This window comes from Hyaena hyaena, unplaced genomic scaffold (genome assembly GCF_003009895.1).
Source record: "Hyaena hyaena isolate Hyena2069 unplaced genomic scaffold, ASM300989v1 scaffold_67, whole genome shotgun sequence".
Taxonomy (NCBI): domain Eukaryota; kingdom Metazoa; phylum Chordata; class Mammalia; order Carnivora; family Hyaenidae; genus Hyaena; species Hyaena hyaena.
In genome coordinates, this window is record NW_024080699.1 from 3,874,428 (window position 1) to 3,893,241 (window position 18,814).

Consider the following 18,814-nt stretch of genomic DNA (forward strand, 5'->3'; position numbering starts at 1 on the left):
AATCTGAAACAGGCTCCAGGCTCTGAGCTGGCAGTCAGCACAGAGCCCAATGCGGGGCTCGAACCCACGAACCGCGAGATCATGACCTAAGCGAAAGTCGGACGCTTAACCGACTAAGCCACCCATGCGCCCCATCAGGTCTTACCTTTTAAGTGTTTACTCCATTTTGAGTTAGTTTTTGTAAGTGGTGTAAGATAGGGGTCCAGTTTTATCCATTTATATATGAATATCCAATTATCCCAGCACAATGTGTTAAAAACCCTTTTTTCTCTCTATTGAGTGTTCTTGGCTCCCTTCTTAAAGACTAAGATAGTTGACAACAACTATCAACACAGACAATTGACTGTATATGTCTGATTTATTTCTGGGCTCTCCTTTCCGTTCCATTGGTCGGTCTGTCTGTTTCTATGCAGTACCATACTGTTTTGGTAACTGTAGCTTTATAAGTTAGCTTGAATCAGGAAGTGTGATGCCTTCTACCATATTCTCCTTTCTCAGGATTTCTTTGGCTATTAAAAGTCCCCCCCCCCTTATCCAAACTATTGGGGCCATCTGCTAGCAATCTCTCCTCCCTACTGGGCCATCTGCTACCCCCTGACTTCCAGATTCTCCGCTCTTGATGCCATGCGGGTCTCCCGCCATCCAGAGAGCGCCCACTCGGCTTCCTCTTGAACTCTGAGGAACGTTCCTCCCCAAGTTAAAAATGGAAATCATTAAGCAAGGCCATGTGTTGCCTTGGGTGGAAGAGAGATAGTCATTCAACTCAACAGAAAAGGTTTAAAAATAATTTTTTTAATTAAACATTGTCCGTTATTGAAGAGGACGTTGGAACATAGCAGTTTACTAAAAAAAGAAGAAAAATGTGCCGGAATGGTATACAAAAGTTTCTCCTGAAAGAGCCGTGGAATGCCCCCCTTGGGAAGGAACAGAAAGTCACTGCGTGGCTGAGAAGCCAAGGCAAGGTGCGCTCTCTGCTCAGTGGATCATCCCCACACGAATGGGAAAAAGCAAGACCACTCTGTTTCCTACAGGGCCCTTGCTGATTCAGCACCGTGCAGGGCTCCAGCCCCGGGTCTCTTGGTAATTGCCTGAGAAATCAAATGCAGCCTGCGTTCCTGAGTGTCTGTGTACTCTGCACCGCGCCAGGCTCTGCAGCTGGAATGGCCCGGTCCCTGCTGTCAGAGTGCTCAGCAGAATCGGGGGAGACGGGCTGAGGGTGGGGGTGGGGGTGGTGCTCAGATAACACAGCCAGTTACCTTGGGAGGAAAGAGTGCCGCGGGTCAGGGCTTCCCCTGGACATGACCTCCGATCCCAGCCTCGAAGGGTAGGAGGTGCAGGGGAAGGACATGCTAAGCAGAAGGCACATTGCACTTGAACATGCTGCCTGGGAAATCACAGCCTCACATCTGTACCTGGTGCAGTGCTCGCTAGCAACCGCTGCCTCTTGCTCACCGGCTATCCGAGGGGAGAGAGAAAACAAACACCTCCTAAGATTACCTTGCAGAATAGTAAGTAATTAGGCTTTGGGGATTTAGCAAGAGTCAGTGCTCAACCAGGGCTAGGGCTGAATCAGATTACCTTTTTTTTTTTTTTTAAGCAGAAGGTGGAGGGGGGCTGGGAAATGTACTGGAGCCCAGGGTAAAGTTGGCAGACTGTTTCACAGTGGCCCTACTGAGCCACAGGTAGGACAGTCACCTCAGTTCACAGATGGTGCTGGGCTCAGTGATTGCTAGGACAGATTACAGTGGTACCAGTGGAGATGTTTGCCAGTCTTTCCCACCAGCCTGTGAGCTCCTGGAGGGGAGGGCTGCATCTGCGGCATCCTTGGCTCTGAGGCTGGAGTCTGGTGTAAATTCAGCTTGCAGCAGGTGGGGACGGGATGGACAGACCCCCCCCCCTCAATTTACCTGTCTAGGAGCTGTACCCTGCAAAAGTGGCTGTTGGCTCTTCAGCTGTCCCTTCTAGCCTGATGCCTGGGGACAGATCACAACACTCAGCCAGGAGGGATTAGGGTTCAGAACGTGGACTCTGAAGCCAAACTGTCTGGTGTCCAGTCCTGCGTTCGTCCTTACCAGTTAGGTGACCTTGAACTAGTTACTTTGTCTTTGCGACCTTGAACTAGTTGTTTTTGCATTCTTTTCTTAAAAAAAATTTTTTAACATTCATTTTTGATAGAGAGAGAGAGCACGAGCGCGTGCACGCGAGCGAGTGGGGGAGGGGCAGAGAGAGAGGGAGACACAGAATCTGAACCAGGCTCCAGGCTCTGAGCTGTCAGCACAGAACCTGACCCCATGGGGCTCGAACCCACGAGCGGTGAGATCGTGACCTGAGCTGACTTTGGATGCTTAACCGACTGAGCCACCTAGGTGCCCCTTGTCTTTGTGTTCTAACCTCAGAGAAGGGGAAGGGTTTGTTTTGTTCACTGATGTAGCCCAAGCTCTAGAGTGTGTGTGTGTGTGTGTGTGTGTACATGTGTACACACGTGTGACAGTGCAGGGTGCCCTATGGTACTTTCCTCGTGGGGCTATGAGCACTGAATGTGTTAATCTATGCAAAGTGCTCACAAGAGTGCCTCGCACAGAGCAAGAGCTGTATACATTCTTGCTGCTGAAATGATCTCTGAAAATAACTTGCATTAAACTGTAACTTCACAGGATAAAAGTTTAGAGCTGGCCTCTGATAAAGGATTGAGGGTGAATTTTGTCAATGCAGCACTTGCTTTATTTCATGTTCAAGTTAAAAATGAACATCTGGACTGGGGTGTCTGGGCGGCTCGGTCGGTTAAAGTATCTGACTTGATTTCTGCCCAGGTTATGATCTCATGGTTCTTGAGTTCAAGCCCCGCGTCAGGCTCTGTGCTGACAGTGGGGTGCTTGCTTGGGATTCTCTCTCTCCCTCTGTCTCTCTGCCCCTACCCTGCTCGCTCATTCTCTCTCTTTGTCAAAATAAATAAACTTAAACAAAAATGAACATCTGGACTTCTGTTGCTTGTTAATTTTTTGAGGATGAGAAGCCGATGCTGAGAGTCTATCCAGCCCGTACAGGCTGCTGTGGGTCTCCCTGCATGTGTTCTAAATCTGGTCCTTCCTGTTGGTGATGTGGGATGTGATGGGTGAGGAATTTGGAGACCGGTTTGTACTCTGGCCCAACCTGTATAGTTTTGTAGAAACCACTTTGCTATTAGAGGCTTAATTTCCTGCCTGTGGAATGGGCAGAAAGGTGATTCTGTGAATTTCATAAGCTTTAAGGATTAGGTGTAAAGTGCTGTGAGAATGTCATTACCGCTGTTTGCACTACTGTGGCAGATGTTTGGCCCCTTGAAGACTATTCCTTTCTTGTGGAATAGAGAAAATCAGTTATCTGGGACTTTTCAGAATCGATCCATAAAACCACAGAGAAGATTTGGCCAAAGCATTGTGTTTGGCTCGGGTGAGGCAGACGGCTTGTTGGTGGAGGCTTTGGTAGAATGGAAAGATGGAGATCATTTCAGTCTTCCCCACACATACCTGCCCTCAGGACCTTACCATCAGTTTCTCTCATGCTATAAATGTCTGCCTTCATTCCATTACATGTGCCGGCTTCAGGGACCCACATTTTAGCTGGGCCGATCTCACACCTGCTGGTTCAGCTCTTACCTCAGACATGTTAAAATAATCACATGTATGAAAAAAAATTACCCTACCCAGGAGGCCTCCTGAGGACAGTTTCTCTGAGCTCAGGTCGGAAGCCGTCCTTGGGTTTAATGTTTGGTTGCTGGGTGAATGCGGACTGAGCAACCCTGTCTGCTGGGCCCGTGGGGAAATGAAAACTGATCTGGATGTGGACCCTTCCCCCAGAGAGCTTCGATTCTAGTTGAGAGGAGCCACATAGACAAAGGTCACCCATAATACAAGGGGCAGTGTGAAGGGCCGCAGTCCCTGGGGTGGGAACAGAGGAGGGATGGTAAGGCCTGAATGTCAGGACCAAGAAGTGTGCCTCATCAAAGCGGTCCCTGAAGATGGGCGGGTCAGCTTTTGAAGGGTAACAGCCGTGGGGTTGACCCACGGGTAGTACTGTTCTCTGTGCCTTACATGCGCCCCCTTTTGGCCTCTGTGACGGTCCTGGGAAGGTAGGTGGTGGTATCATCATTGGTGTGATGCCCACTTTTTACGAAAGGTTTGAACAGCAGGGATTTGAGCTCGGGCAGCCTGGCCGCGGAGCCTGTGCTCTTTGGAGGAAGATGAAGGGTCCCCTCGCTGAGGGACAGGTGGCTACACAGTGAACTTGGAGCACAGGGCGTGTGGGCAGGTAGGCTAGGAGAGTCATCTGGTGGTGAGCGTGTGTTGGACTGAGAGCCTAAACACCCGAAGGCCTTTGTGCCCCCGCGAGGGGTGGGGGCCAGTGGCTCTGAGCAGCTCTCTGTTTTGGGACGGTGACTCTTCAGGCCACGTGGGATGGTAGCTTCAGCTGAGATATGTATGAAAGTTCTTGGGGTTATGCTTGATGAGCTTTTGGGGACCAAAAACAAGTGCAGACCGAGAGAACAAAGGGAGCTGTTGCTCCATTATTTAGGTGAGACATAGGCAAATGTGATAGACTTCTGGGAGAAGTTGAGGAATAGATGGGGAAGGAGACTTCACAGACCTCAGCAGGTGCTGGATTTGCAAGCTGAGAGGTGGGGGCTGGCTCTGCTCCCGGGTGCAGATGAATGGTCCCTGGCACCACCATTATCCAAGATGGGGGCCCGGGAAGCATTCCTTCCTTTTTTAGATTTGGACCCCTATAGGGAGACCCTCATCCAAGAAGAGCCTTGTACCAGGCACAGTGGTTGGTGCCTGTCCCGGATTTCGTATTCCTGAGTACACGCCTACATGTCTGACATCGGACATCTTTTGCTGGGGGGCGGGAGAGGGAAGGGGGGGCGGCGCCGGTAGAATGTTGGGACTGGGGAGAAAGATCTCGTCCTCTGCGAGTTCCCAGGTTAGAAGGAGAAGGTAGAATCAGAATCACCATCTGTGACCTGGAATGACACACTGTGATGTCCAGCGTGGCTGGGAGGCATCATGGAGCATGCAGCATTTGAGCTGTGCTTTGACGAAAGTGGGTATTTGCTACACAGATGGGAGCATGCGGCATTCCTAGCGGTGGATGTGGCGATCCAGGAGGAGGGTGGTGCAGAGAGCCTGGCCGGATCAGGGATGAGGGTGGCGGTTCTCAGCTGGCCTCGGGTCTGGGTCCTCGAGGGGACGCGGGGGGCCCTGTGGCTGCATCGTGCCAAGCCCAAGGGTGCTACCGCGCCCTGGCAGCTGGACCCCCTGGCTCACAAAGGGTTTTAATTTTTTTTTTTATGTTTTTATTTATTTCTGTGAGAGAGAGAGAAAGACAGCGTGAGTAGGGGAGAGTCAGAGAGAGAAACACACACAGAATCTGAACAAGCTCCAGGCTCTGAGCTGGCTGTCAGCACAGAGCCTGACGTGGGGCTCGAACCCACGAACCACGAGATCATGACCTGAGCCAAAGTCGGGCGCTTAACCAACTGAGCCACCCAGGCACCCCACAAAGGGTTTTAATTTTAAGAGTCAGAAAGATGACTCTCGCCTCCCGAGTGACTGCTCACCCTTCTTTTCCCCCATGCGCCGGGACCCTGAGCACCTGCCAGGCAGGGAGCTGAAGGGGCACAAAGGTGTGGGTCTTGTCCTCAGGGATCACGGCCAAGCAGGGCACGGGCCGCTGTCCTCGGGCTCCTTCTGCACACCGCCTCGCTGTCAGGACACCTGCACATTACGCTCCTTTCGTCAGCATGGCTGGATCCCAGCAGGGCTTTGCAGGGGCTTTTACGAGAAGCAGCCCATTGGCATTTAAACAAAACCACGGGGAAGAGTTTGTAAAATGAGGAGCATCGGGCGCACACAAGAAAGGGAAGGCTCTAGGGTCCTTTCCTGCGGGACAGTCACTACTCAGCCTCATCCTGGTTTCCTTTTCTGTCCCACTCCACCCCCTCTGATGAGCAGGAGAGCGGGGAACTAGCGCTCCTCCCGAAAGGGGATTCAGGTCACCACGTGGGCACCTGGCCCGGCGACAACAGCATGGCAGCGTCCCAGAGGCCCTCTGGAGCGTTGATAAAGGCAACTAATGGAGTAGATAGAATGACTTGGAAGTGAAGATTAGGGAAGCTAAGTGGCCCTGGCCAATTAGCTGAGCCTCCTTGAAAAGAAGGCGGTACCGGGGAAGGGGTACCGGGGTACCGGGATGGGTTGGCAGTGATTCACCCGGGGGGCGGGGAAGAGAACTCCCCTCCCCAGAGTGGCTCTCGAAGGAAACCTCAGCTTCTCCGACAGCCTCCCTGGGAAAGTGGGGGGACTCCCATCACCTGGGGTATTTGGATTTAGCAGCATGCCGGAGACAGAGGCAGAGACCCCGCGCTGGCCACGGGGCGGACTGGCCGGGGCCATTGTGTCTCGTCTCTTCTCTCTCTCTCATTTCTGGGTGATTCTTCTGTGGGCCTCGGAGAGGGCAGGACCTTGAAAGGATGGCTTTGAAATCATTTAAACTACGCTTGTTTTTCCTGAGCTGGCAAAAGTCCCACCGTAGTGTGGTGTGACTAAATGACTTGTGGGCTTTGGGTGGCCCGTGTGCATTAGCAGGAAGAAAGAAAAGCGGGGAGGGGTGCAGACCACGTGCACTGGGAAGACGCTGCTGCTCCTTCCACAGCCCCCCGCCCCCAGCTCCAAGCTCACAGTGAATGCTTAGAATCAAACAATCAAGTCTGAAGAGACCAGAGAGGAAGGCAGCAGAGTGTGAGCTCCCTTCTGCCTCTTTTAACGCAGCCCTGATCACCTGGGGGCCTTATTAAGGGGCAGATGCAGGGGGAGGCCGAGTGTGGCCCGAGGCTGTGCATTTCTGACCAGCTCCTGGGGGTCTCCGTGCCTCTCTGGAGACCACAGAGAGTGTGGAGTCTGCCGCACTGGGGCTGGGGTCCCAGGCCCGCCGGTGAGCTGTGTGGCCTTGGGCAGGTTTCTTGGTCTCTCTGAGCCTCCTGTTTCTCTATCAGCGAAATGGGGGTCAGAGTGCTTACCTGGGGGGAGTCTTGCCAGAAGTAAGAGACCGTGCCTGTGGGCTGCTACAGAGCCAGAGGTCGGTGATGCAAAATTCATGCTTGGAGCTTGACCCAAAATCCTCCCTCTCTCCACCTCCTGCTCCAGAAAACTTCCATGATCAAATAAGTCTGGGAAAGACTGTAAAGTCTGGGAAAGACTGTAAAGTCTGGGAAAGACTGTAAAGTCTGCCTCTGGTGAGGACAGTGTGGGCCGCAGTAGTGTATTCAAGGTTCTCTGCAGGAAAGATGCCTCTGCACTTAGGGGCGCCTGGGTGGCTCAGTCGGTTAAGCATCCGACTTCTCCTCAGGTTATGATCTCGTGGTTCATGAGTTCAAGCCCCGCGTTGGGCTCTGTGCTGACAGCTCAGAGCCTAGAGCCTGCTTCGGATTCTGTGCCTCCCTCTCTATCTGCCCCTCCCCTGCTTTCACCCTGTCAGTCTCTCAAAAATAAACAAACTTAAAAAAAAAAGAAAACATTACACTTACAAGCATTCTCTTGTGGTAAAATGCGCATAACGTAAAATTTACGATTAAGTAATTCACAGTGTCGCGCAACCACATCTCTAGAGTGTTCTTATCTTCTCAGACTGAGACTCCACACCCATTCAACAACCATCTCCCTGTTTTCTCTATGCCTGAGCTCCTGGTGACCACCCTTCTGTCTGTCTCTGATACTCACTGCCCCAGGCACCTCAAGCTGATGCCAAACAGAATCCCAAGGCACCTGTTCTTTTCTGACTGGCATCCTTCACTTAGCATCATGTCCTCGGGGTTCACCCAGAATTTGATTCTTTTTTAAAGCATTTCATCTCCTGCACATCCCATATTTTGCTTATGCATTCATCCATCAACGGACACTCGATGGCTTCCAGCTTTTAACTGTGATAGATGATGTTGCCATGAACATGGGTGTGCAAGTATCTGAGCTTTCAACTGGTTAAACTCGGTATTTTCCAAATATTTGGGGTGGGTGTGTATGGATGGAGGAATGTGTAACAATCCAACCCAGTATTCCCAACCTTGTATGTTACAGTATACATGGAAATCTCAGGTCTGTAGCTGAGGGTTTCAATCCTGGCTCACCTAGGGAGCTTGAAAAAAAATTTTTTTTTTTACTCATGCCCGTCTCTGCGCCCCCCGCCCCCCCCAGACCTATTCAATCAGAATCTGTAAGGCTGAGACTCAGGTGGAAGTGTTCTCCAAGCTCCAGGGTGCTGTTAAGGAGCAACCAGGGCAGGGAGCTGTGCAGCGGTTCACTCCCAGCTGCAGTGTGGCGCCAGGCCAAGAAATGAGGCCCGGAGAGTCCCAGGACCTCGTGTGCTGTCGCCCCCCAGGCGTCTTCCTCACCCAGATCAGGCTTCGACACTGGAGTTCCTGCAGCAGGCTTGCAGAGCGGGCACAGGGTGGTGAGAACAGTCCGCCCTGGAGCAAGGGAATGATCTGGTCATTAGCAGCCCCTCGGCCTCAGGCTCTCATAAATCCAGCCAATTATCGACAAGTATCTGTGGTCCACCTCTCTAGGGAGGCTGGGGAAGGTCCTGTCCCCAGGGAGCAAACCCGGTCAGGAGACAGGCCCACACTTCCAGGAAATCAGCAGCGATGCCATGGGGTGCCCAAACGTGGACTTGCCTTATCGCGATTACCCAGAGCTAAATGCAGATTTGATGGGGCATTTCTGCTTTTGAGATTTTACTAAATCTCCAGCATTAGCGAGATCTCCCGCGTTAATAAATCTCCCACCTTAAGAGCACCACATTCACATATTTCTCATCCAGGAAGATTGCTGTTGATTCTCCTTGTCACTTGGAGATCGAGAGCTAGAGTTTCTGGCCTTCGTGCAATCGGCCAGATGGCCAGGGCTCCTCCCCAAGACGGGGATTTGTCTCAGCGGGACTTGACCTCAGGAGCTACTGGTTAGTAGCCCGCTGTCCCTATTTAATTTCCGGGGCGTGGCAGTCTTGATTGCCCAGTCTCATTTTGGTCTGATGCGTAGTACTGTGGGGGAAAGACTTAACGGCATTTACGTTATTCTTTAAGCGTATTATGCGCCTGGGAAAACCCAGCCAAAAGTCCGTTTTTACTCCAAGTTCTATCTTTGGACTTGCTCCTTTCTTTCCAGGAACGTACGATGCTGGGGTTTGCTAGAAGGGTCTGTTGTGGCTCATCTGTTCATTCACCTCTTTCTCTTTTTTAATCGTATTTTAGGAGCATTTGGATGTGATCCCATGTCTTAGAGTGTAGTACCCAGTCTTTTTTTCCGGGGGTAGTTGGCAGACAAGGTAGAAAGCAGCTTGCAGACTTAATCAGAAATTCACTGTCACTCTCCATATCACTGAGTGATTGTTATCTGGAGTTAGCTAATCCTTGAGGCTGGATTTTTCCCCCAGATATTCTCCCTGCCTCTCAGACCCATTGGGTTCTCCACTCAAACCTTTGCGGCCTCTGAGCTTGAAGTCCGCTTGGGCTATCTGCTCATGCACTCATTTACTCCTTTGTTCATTTATCAAGGAAACTCAAGAGCCTCTGGTGTGGGAAGCACTTTGGCAAGTGTAGACGAATTAAGCAGGGCTCGCTCTGATACAGTGCGGGAGGGAGGAGGAAAAATGAATCTAGATGTCAGCGGGTTGTCATGAGTAAGGAACTCTCTTTCTGCCAAAAAACAAAACAAAACAAAACCCCAAAACAAAAAACACCCTCTAATGCCAAATGGGCATCTAGCTGTCTGTAAATTCATTTGGTGACTGGGTACACAGTGCTTAAATACATACTCCATGCAGAATACCCCGGGTTGGGAGATGGATGCCACTTCCAAGGATCCTAAACTATTATCCAACAGGGAAGGTGAACTGTGAAGGGCCAGTAACTGAAATGCTCTCCAGAGCTTGAGGGACATTCAGATCTACAAACCTCCAGGGGTTCAGGATCAGAGAAGCACCAGATGTTTCCCTGTGTGTCTTCATGGAGGAATTGGCCTTAAGGGTATGACAGCCTTTGGCCCTTATGGGTGGAGGAAAGCTCATGGACTGAGGTCTCCAGGCAGGGCTTCCTGCAATGGCTTGTGTGATTGTTTGCACTTACCTAACTCTAGACCTTCCTGAATAGGTGCGAATGTGACTTGCATTATAGGCTGTTCAATCCATTGATGTTGGACATGGACACATGACTTGCTTTGGCCAAGGGCATATGTGAGCAGACATGGCTTGGACCGTACCTGAGCGGACACATTATAGCCATGTGTTTCTTCCAGCTCTCATTCTTTTGCCCCCTTTCCCATGAGGATGGAGTGTCCTGGATGGGACTCCTCCTTCTGCTTGGATTCTAGAATGGGAAGACACGAGAAGCCAACCTGCGGCTGCCAATATGTGATGTGAGTAAGAACTCAGAGTGTCTTGTATGGTGTTTGTATGAAGTTTCAGGGGGTAGTTTGTTACTGTACCATAATTGACAGTTTTAGCTGGTGAAGGCTGATGGCTACAGTCTCAGCAGTAGAATAGTGTGGTTTGCTCTCGAGTAGTGTCAAGTGAGGGGATGGGAGATCTGGGGAGGAGGGATCATCTTAGAATCAGATGACAGCAGGCTTCTATTGTCCAGCTAAGAAGCTGGGGTTTCTTACAAGGTAGTGGGAGGTGGGGAAGGCTTCCGAGCCAAGGATTGAGCCAATGAGGCACGTGCTTTGGGAAGATGACTCCAGCCTCAGGGCAGAGGATGGAGCTGGTCCTGAGGTGCCACTTGACCCTGTTTGGGTGCACACACAAGGAGTGGGTCCCGGTCACATGGATGTACACATGGCAGCTGCCTGGAGGTGAGGGAGGGAGGGAGTGAGGGAGGGAGGCACGGGGGCTGGGTTCTTGCTGGGGACGGAGCTTAGCCTTGTTTGTCCCCCCACAAGCGAGGAGAACGGAGCTGACCTCACGTGTGCCACATGGCTAGCTCGCCCGGTGCCCTGTGCTGCCTGTGTCACAGTGAGGTGTCTGGGTCTCCTGGCTTTGAAATGTCCTAAAATCCTACTGCTGCCCAAACTGTTGTCCAGGCACCACGTGAAGATTTGGTGGCGCCTGGCTGAGGAAACGGACAGAATGCTGGGGCCTGGGGTCCAGTCAGGGCATCTGTACCCCAGAGGCAAACTTCAGGGCACCCACATGAGGGACTCAGGGATTTGACTGCTCCGCTCATGGATTCATTAATCATTCATTCAGCAGAATGACTAAGCGCAGATTCCAGGGGCGCCTGAGGGGCTCAGTCAGTTGGGCATCTGACTTTGGCTCAGGTCAGGATCTCACGGTTGGTGAGTTTGGGCCCTGTGTTGGGCTCTGTGCTGACAGCCCGCTTCAGATCCTGTGTCTCCTTCTCTCTCTCTCTCTTCCTTCCCTGCTCTCTCTCTCTCTCTCTCTCTCAAAATAAAGATTAAAAAAAAGAGTGCAGACTCTGGAGCTGGACTACCTAGAGTTCAAATCCTGGCTCTGCCTCTTAACTGGCCCTGGCCTTGGGTAGGTTCCTTATTAACTCTTTTGTGCCTCAGTTTCCCCATCTGTAGAACAGTGATAACACCCCTGAGGTGAGCAGTCTTGGTGAGCGGTGTGTTACCATAAATATAGCACCGGGAACGGGATTTGACCCATGACCAGGGCTCTTACAGTGCTGGGTACGGAGCACCTGTGTCGTGTGCACTGGTGAACTAAAAGTCCCCACTTTCTTGGAGAAGGTGGAAGGCAAATTGTGATTTATAAAAGTAGATGTGTAATGCGAACTGGCAAGTACCCTGAGGAGAAAGAAATGAGGATAAGGAGGTAGTGACCAAGGTGGGTTTGGGGATCTACAAGAGAGCCCGGGAAGGGAAGGCCTCTCCGTGGGTGGGCTCTGCATGTGGTCCGGGGGAGGGCCTGGGGAGCTCTCTGCCTAAGGCGAAGTAAGGGGAGCTGGGTTTCTGGCCAAGGGAACAGGAAGTGCAAGGAGGCTGGGGTGGCCAGAACAGAGGGCACTCACTGTTTCCCCTTTTTAAAAAAATTTTTTTTCATGTTTGTTTATTTTGAGAGGTGGGGGGAGGGGCAGAGAGAATGCCAAACAGGCTCCACACTGTTGGTGCAGAGCCTGATGCGGGTCTTGATCTTACTAACTGAACCGTGAGGTCATGACCTGAGCTGAAGTCAAGAATCAGAGGCTTAACTGACTGAGCCACCCAGGCGCCCCTATTTCCCCCTTTGTTTTAAGGAAGTTGAAGTTTTCTGCTTTTTTAAAAATTTTTCAATTTTTTTTTTTTGAGAGAGAGAACCCAAGCGGGGGGAGGGGCAGAGAAACACATACACACAGATTCTGAAGCAGGCCCCAGACTCTAAACTGTCAGCTCAGAGCCCAATGCGGGGCTCGAACTCACAAACTGTTAAGATCATGACCTGAGCGAAAGTTGGACGTTCAACTGACTGAGCCACCCAGGCGCCCTGAAGCTTTCTGCTTCTATTACTAGTTCAGATTTTATAGCAAATGGGATTAAAAAAAAAACAAACCATGCAGGAATATGATGGTCTGTTCTCAAACCTTATGCTGTTTTCGGAGCTTCACTTTTTCCATCTATAGAATGGGGCTCATCCTCCCTACTTCTGGGTGACCGTGGGGAACACCTGAGGCCATGTGTCAGCCTCTGCACCCAGGAGGTCTCAGTAAACATTCATTATGGGGCAAGGATGGAAGTCTCTGGAATATGACATGTTGGGCTGAGATCTGAGGTCATGAGGGAGAGATGGACTATCACTGTAACCATCTATTAAAAGGGTCTTATGTTCAAGCTGTTATTCACATTGAGGTAATGGCTGCTTGCAGGGGGAATTATACTTGTGAAAGGGGAAAATGATTGTCACATCATGAATTGGCATTGAACTAGGGCTGTGGCTTTCAACTTCAGTTGCTCATTAGAGTCATCTGTGGAGGTTATTACCCACCCCCACCCTTAAGGCTGAGGCCATACCCCAGACAAATTAAGTCCAATCTCTGGGCGTGGACCAGTCTGCAGTGGTTTTCAAGGCTCTCCCAGTGATCCAAATATGCAGTCACCATTCAAAACTACTAAGTTGGGCTGGGTGGGGATGTGGCCTCCCTTGGTCTGGAAGATTCTGCAGGGAGACTTGGGCACCCCTGTGGTTTGGGACTGGAGTTGGGGAGGTGGGGGTAGGGTTGGAACAAGAATGACTTCAAGAGTCGGGGTCCCACCAAACTTCTTCCTTTGTGATCCCCACTACCAGTGTGGTTCATTTATGTGTCTGGACATAATGTTGTTTAAGCTTCTAAATACTTTACAGTTGACTGTATTTTTACTAAAAAATATATAGGCTCTTTAGTGGGTTCTGCTATCAATTTCTTATTTCTTCCTCCTTGGAAGCCAGTATAGTGATGAGGTTCACTCCCATTTAGTGTCCCCCACTGGGCTCATTTTACCTGGTTTGTGCTGGGATGCTTCAGATCTGTTAAGCAGGTGAAAGGCACCTGGATCCTGGTGTGTCGCCTTGTGGTATAAGACCTCACTGATGGCCAAAGGCAGAGTTGGGAACAGCAAAGCTTCGAGGTAAGCTAGCGGCCAGGAAGAGATGCTTTGTGTCATTAGCTCCTGAGATTATCATTCTTCCCTTATTGCTTTGGCTTCCAGGAAACTAACACTGTGTTTTGGGCTCACTTGCCTCGCATCCCTTAGCATTTTTAAGAAATGTAATTGATTATCTGTTCTGTTTTTACTGTTACTTCTGCATCCTGTTACTTGACTTTCAGCCTTTGACTCTGATCTCAGACCTTTTGGGAAGTAGTTGGATTATAAAACTACTTTTGTCCTTTTTCTTTTTTTTTTTTTAATAAAATGGTGTTAATGATAAAACAAAATGTAAATTTTATTTTCAGATCTAGAATATATAATTATACAGCATATAAAATGCATAGAACTGTATTAAAGTATCAAAAGTATCACAACTGTGAAAATTATTATGAAGATAAGGAAACATTTCATCCAACTTAATTTTCTCCAAAGTAACAGTTTTCTTTCTTAATTGTTAAGTAGGCTCCATGTCCAGCATGGGGCTTGAACCCACAACCCTGAGATCAAGAGTCACACATTCTTCCAACTGAACCCGGCAGGTGTCCCCAACTCACATAGCCTTCTAATGAAAAACAGCATCTGGGTTCTTCTGCACGGCTTTCCTTTCATTGCACTCATTGTGTTTTTGTTTAATTGAAGTATAGTTGACATACAATGTTACATCGGTTTTAGGTGTACATAAAAATACATTTAAAGTAAATGATGGAAGTCAAGCCAGCTTAATATGTATGTATATATGTATGTATTTATGAGAGAGAGAGAGAGAGAGACAGACAGACAGAACTTGAGAGGGGGAGGGGTAGAGAGGGAGGGAGACACAGACTCTGAAGCAGGTTCCAGGCTCTGAGCTGTCAGCACAGAGCCCGAAGCAGGGCTCAAACCCACAAACCATGAGATCATGACCTGAGCCAAAGTCGGACACTTAGCCGACTGAGCCACCCAGGCGCCCCAGCCCAGCTAAGTAGTTTTGAATGGTGACTATATATTCAAATCACTGGGAGAACCTTGAAAACCACTGCAGACTGGTCCACTCCCAGAGATTGGACTTAATTTGTCTGGGGTATGGCCTCAGCCCTGGGGGTTGATCATCTCCACAGGTGACTCTAATGGGCACTTGGAGCATCACCTGGGTCCCTGACACCTGACGGGGAAAGAGTTGTTCTCATTGTATGCAAAGGAGTAGTTGGGATGTTGCTTTTTGTGACCTTGCCGACGATGAGGACCCGGGAGGGGAGGCTTGCTCAGGAGGTGATGTGATGGAGGGAGCCGGGCACTCAGTGTCAGACACACTGGAATTTCAATCCTGGCTTCTCCACTTACTCTTACATTTGGATGGGCTTTAACCTCTTTGAGCGTCTGTTTGCTTATGTGTGAGGTGCAGACCATCCTAGCTTTGCAGGTTTATTTTGCAGACTGGATGAGCTAAAGGTATAAACAGCAGTTGGCATGGTGCTTGGCATCTGAAAACTCTTTAAGTCAGGGGCAGCAGGCTATTGATGAAAAGGGTCAGGGGAAATATTTTAGGCTTTGCTGGCATCCAGTGTCTGTGGCAGCTGCTCTACTCTGCTGTTACAGGGTGGGTTGCAAAGGAGTGTGTGTGGCTGTGTTGCAATAAAACTTTATTAACCCCATTTGCCGGCCCCCCTGCTCTAGGTCACAGAGTCAGTGGGCAGTTTCTCCCCCCCCCTTTTTTTTTAAATGGTTTTATTTGTTTTTGAGAGAGAGAGAGAGAGAGAGAGAGTATGATTGGGGGAGGGGCAGAGAGAGAGGGAGACACAGAATCTGAAGCAGGCTCCAGGCTCTGAGCTGTCTGCACAGAGCCTGGCACGAGGGAACTGTGAGATCATGACCTGATCTGAAGTCGGATGCTCAACCGACTGAGCCACCCAGGCACTCCCAAGGGCAGTTTCCTGATTCCCAGTCCCAGCAGCCCACTGGCCGCATCAGAAATGGAGACTGCACGGTAGTTCTCTGTTGTTCATCGCTTAGTTTTCTGGGTTAACTTTCCCCTGAGATTCACATGAAGGTGAAATTTCAGCTAGAGAAATCCAAAACGGGCCCAGCATGCCCATGTATCTTCTCTGGGCTTCATCTGATGTGTGTGAGGAAAGTCCTTCTGAAGCACAGTGTTCTTTTTTTTTTTTTTTTTTAATGTTTATGCATTTTGAGACAGAGACAGAGCACAAGTGGGGGAGGGGCAGAGAGAGAGACACACACACAGAATCCGAAGCAGGCTCCAGGCTCTGAGCTGACAGCATAGAGCCCGATGTGGGGCTTGAACTCACAGACTGTGAGATCGTGACCTGAGCTGAAGTCGGATGCTTAACCGACTGAGTCACTCGGGCGCCCCTGAAGCACAGTGTTCTAAGGGCCCCCTTTGGTGATAGCTTTGGAGCCCAGGCCTCTGAATGTGGGAGCAGTGATTACTGAGAATGTCACACACAAGTGACCACCTAAACTCTGGAAGGAGCCGAAACTTTGCAGAAGGCTTAGCCGCTGATGGTGGCTTATGATCTGGAGTTACCAGCTCTCAAGAGGTGGGGGTTGGAGGCAGCAAACCATGCGGCAGGCTCCAGAAGGCTCATAAAATGAATGTCACAAAACAAGAGGAAATAGAGACACTCCCAATTCCAGGTAGGAAAGCTGATGCAGTGATTGCCGTGAATCCCGTTCCCCCTTTCCAGTTTTCAGCGTCCTAAATAACGATAATATTTTCTTAAATTAAACTTTTTGAGAAGTGTAGAGTCAGATGCAGTGGTAAGAAACAGTACAGGTACATTCCATGTACCTTTACCTCGTTTTTCCTTAATGGAAACACTTTGGAGACACTCGAGTGCAGTGTCACAGGCAGGATATTGACATGGATACAGTCAAGATACAGAGCGTTTCTATCCCCTCAAGGATCCCTCAGGCTGCTGCAGGAATATTAAAATAGAAGCTTTTATTGAATCAGGGGTATTTCGAATAGGCTGGCATGCTAGCAGAGTGGTTCAATTGTTTTAATGACTTGCTTTTTCAAATAGTCTGCGTGGCCGAGAATCATCTTTCCACTGGCAGAAGGTTTCCTTTCTGAATTGTGGATAAAGGAGCTGTGTAATTGACCGTCTTCCTAAGAGGCAGTTCGTGAGGGTTCGAGGATGTGCTGCTATACTGGTCCCACAAGGCAGACCCTCACCACTCGACCTGGCAGACATTTGGCTACCAGGAATCCTTTAGAGCTCATCACGGAGGGAAACTTGCCCAGGTTCAGAATAATGCATTTACAGACAGTCAGCTGTAGGCTCTTGGATGCATTGGGCCCTATTAAAGTCTCTGCATCTCGAAAGACAACAGAGAGTAGTAATTGGTGAACTGATCTCACCAGTGTCATCCCTGTGTCGTTCTTTTAGGGAGCTCCTAACGGTGGTGGGTGGGGGCCGGACACTCCTTAGCCGTCCTGCAACCAGGTCATAAAGAAAGCAAATTGTTAACATGCGACTGCCACACCTCTGATCTTCAGTAAGAGGAATGAAGTCCAAGTACACCCTTTGCGGGAAGGATTGGCTTAAGGTAGAATCGATAACATGCAAGTGTCAGGATTCATTTAACTTTATGATCAGGAACAGCCAGCCGGAAACCTCCAAGCCAGTGGGACCGTTTGGGAATCAGGCCTTGGCACCATCCCTAAGGACACAGGCAGGATACAGGCTTCACTCGCTAGTCACCCTGGGGTGGGGGGTGAGGGTGGGGAGGTGGAGATGACCTCTAAGGATACCTCATGAGATGACCTCTAAGGATACCTCATTTTTTCCACTCATCTCAAAGGCCATCGATTTCATCAGGGAGACTCCGTTTTTAACACCCAGTGTGCTAATCACCGAGTCGTTAAGTTACCTGCAAACCTGACTCGTTATGCAGATTAGCAGAGTCCCTGATGCTGATGGGAAAGAGAGGCAGCAGAAGGGCTTTGGAATTTTGCCAGTCATCCTGTTCACTCCCCCAGGGGTGGGAATTTGGGTTTTGGCAGCTGACCTCCCCTAGAGCTTAGCTGAAAGCACACACATGCATGCAGCCCTCACACTCTCTGTGTGGAAAGCTCAGGGTGAATTATAGGCATCGTACAGATGATCAGTACGGAGGCTGCTTGCACTTCACATGCTATGTGACTCTGGGATTTTTTTTTTTAATTGCTCTGTTACCCCATCCATGAAATGGGGATAGTAGAACCTACCTCAGAGGGTTGCTGTTCAAGTTCAATAAATGTTTGCAGCTCTTGTTAAGTTGGGGGGCAGGGATGCCTTCACTTTCTTCTGCCGTCACTGGTGTGAGCAAGTCATGAGTCCCTTAGAGTCCTCCTTAGGTGCTCCTTCTCTTCCTGGAAAGTTACAGGCTTCCTTTTAGTTGGAGGTGGGGCAGAAGGGGTAAGCAGAAAGGAGGAAGGTCTGCAGAAAGGAGGAGGGACTACAGGGAAGAAAGACTTTGAACAATGAGCCAAGAGTGATATGGGCTAAGAACAAGTGTAAGAGGCAGTCAGAGCCGAAATAGGCTCTGAGAAAGAGAGAAAGAGAAAACTATCCCAAAGCAGGGGTATTCAGCTTGAGACACGCTAGATAAACAGGAGTTGCCCTGGTGGAGAGAGAGAGAAGAAAAGGATGGCAGGTACAAAGGCCCTGGGGCAGGGAAGAATGTGGTAGGTTGCAGCAACACTGTGGAGTTTGGAGTATAGAGCGTTGGGGAAAGAGGTAGAAGGTGAGGCCTTAAGGTTGCCGGGACTACATTGAGCGGGACCTTCTTGGCCAAGGGTCTGAATTTGGACTTTGAAGGAGAGCTCTCCGCTACTAGGGCTTTTCACTGTCATTAGCGTAGGTCCTGATTCAGAAGATGTGTGGCAGCCTCATTTTACTGATGGGTTGAGGCCCAGGAGGTGGGGTTGGAGAGCTGTCCCCAAACTCATTCGTTCCCTGGGCCTTTTTCTCCATCTGTCAAAAGGGGAGGCTGTAGCTGATGTCCGAGGTGCGTTCCAGCGGTTAGAGTTGCCAGGGGCCTTCTGTGGGGGGTGAGGCCATTAACATTCAAGAAAGAAATTGGGGCTGCCTGCTAAGCTAAAGATGAAATCTACGCTTAGGACATGCTCTCAGCTGTCTTTGGAAATCAATCCCTACCTTCGTCTTTTTCGGGCCATTCCC

At 49.9% G+C, this 18,814-nt stretch overlaps 1 protein-coding gene and 1 non-coding gene across 2 annotated transcripts in view; one reads left to right on the forward strand and one right to left on the reverse strand.

Moving 5' to 3' along the window:
* SLC24A4 (solute carrier family 24 member 4) overlaps positions 1–18,814 on the forward strand; it is a 174,966-nt gene that overhangs the window by 11,899 nt on the left and 144,253 nt on the right. The gene's annotated exons all lie outside the window — the stretch shown is intronic.
* TRNAQ-UUG lies at positions 5,446–5,530 on the reverse strand. Its single transcript has one exon. It is a non-coding gene; the product is annotated as a tRNA-Gln (tRNA).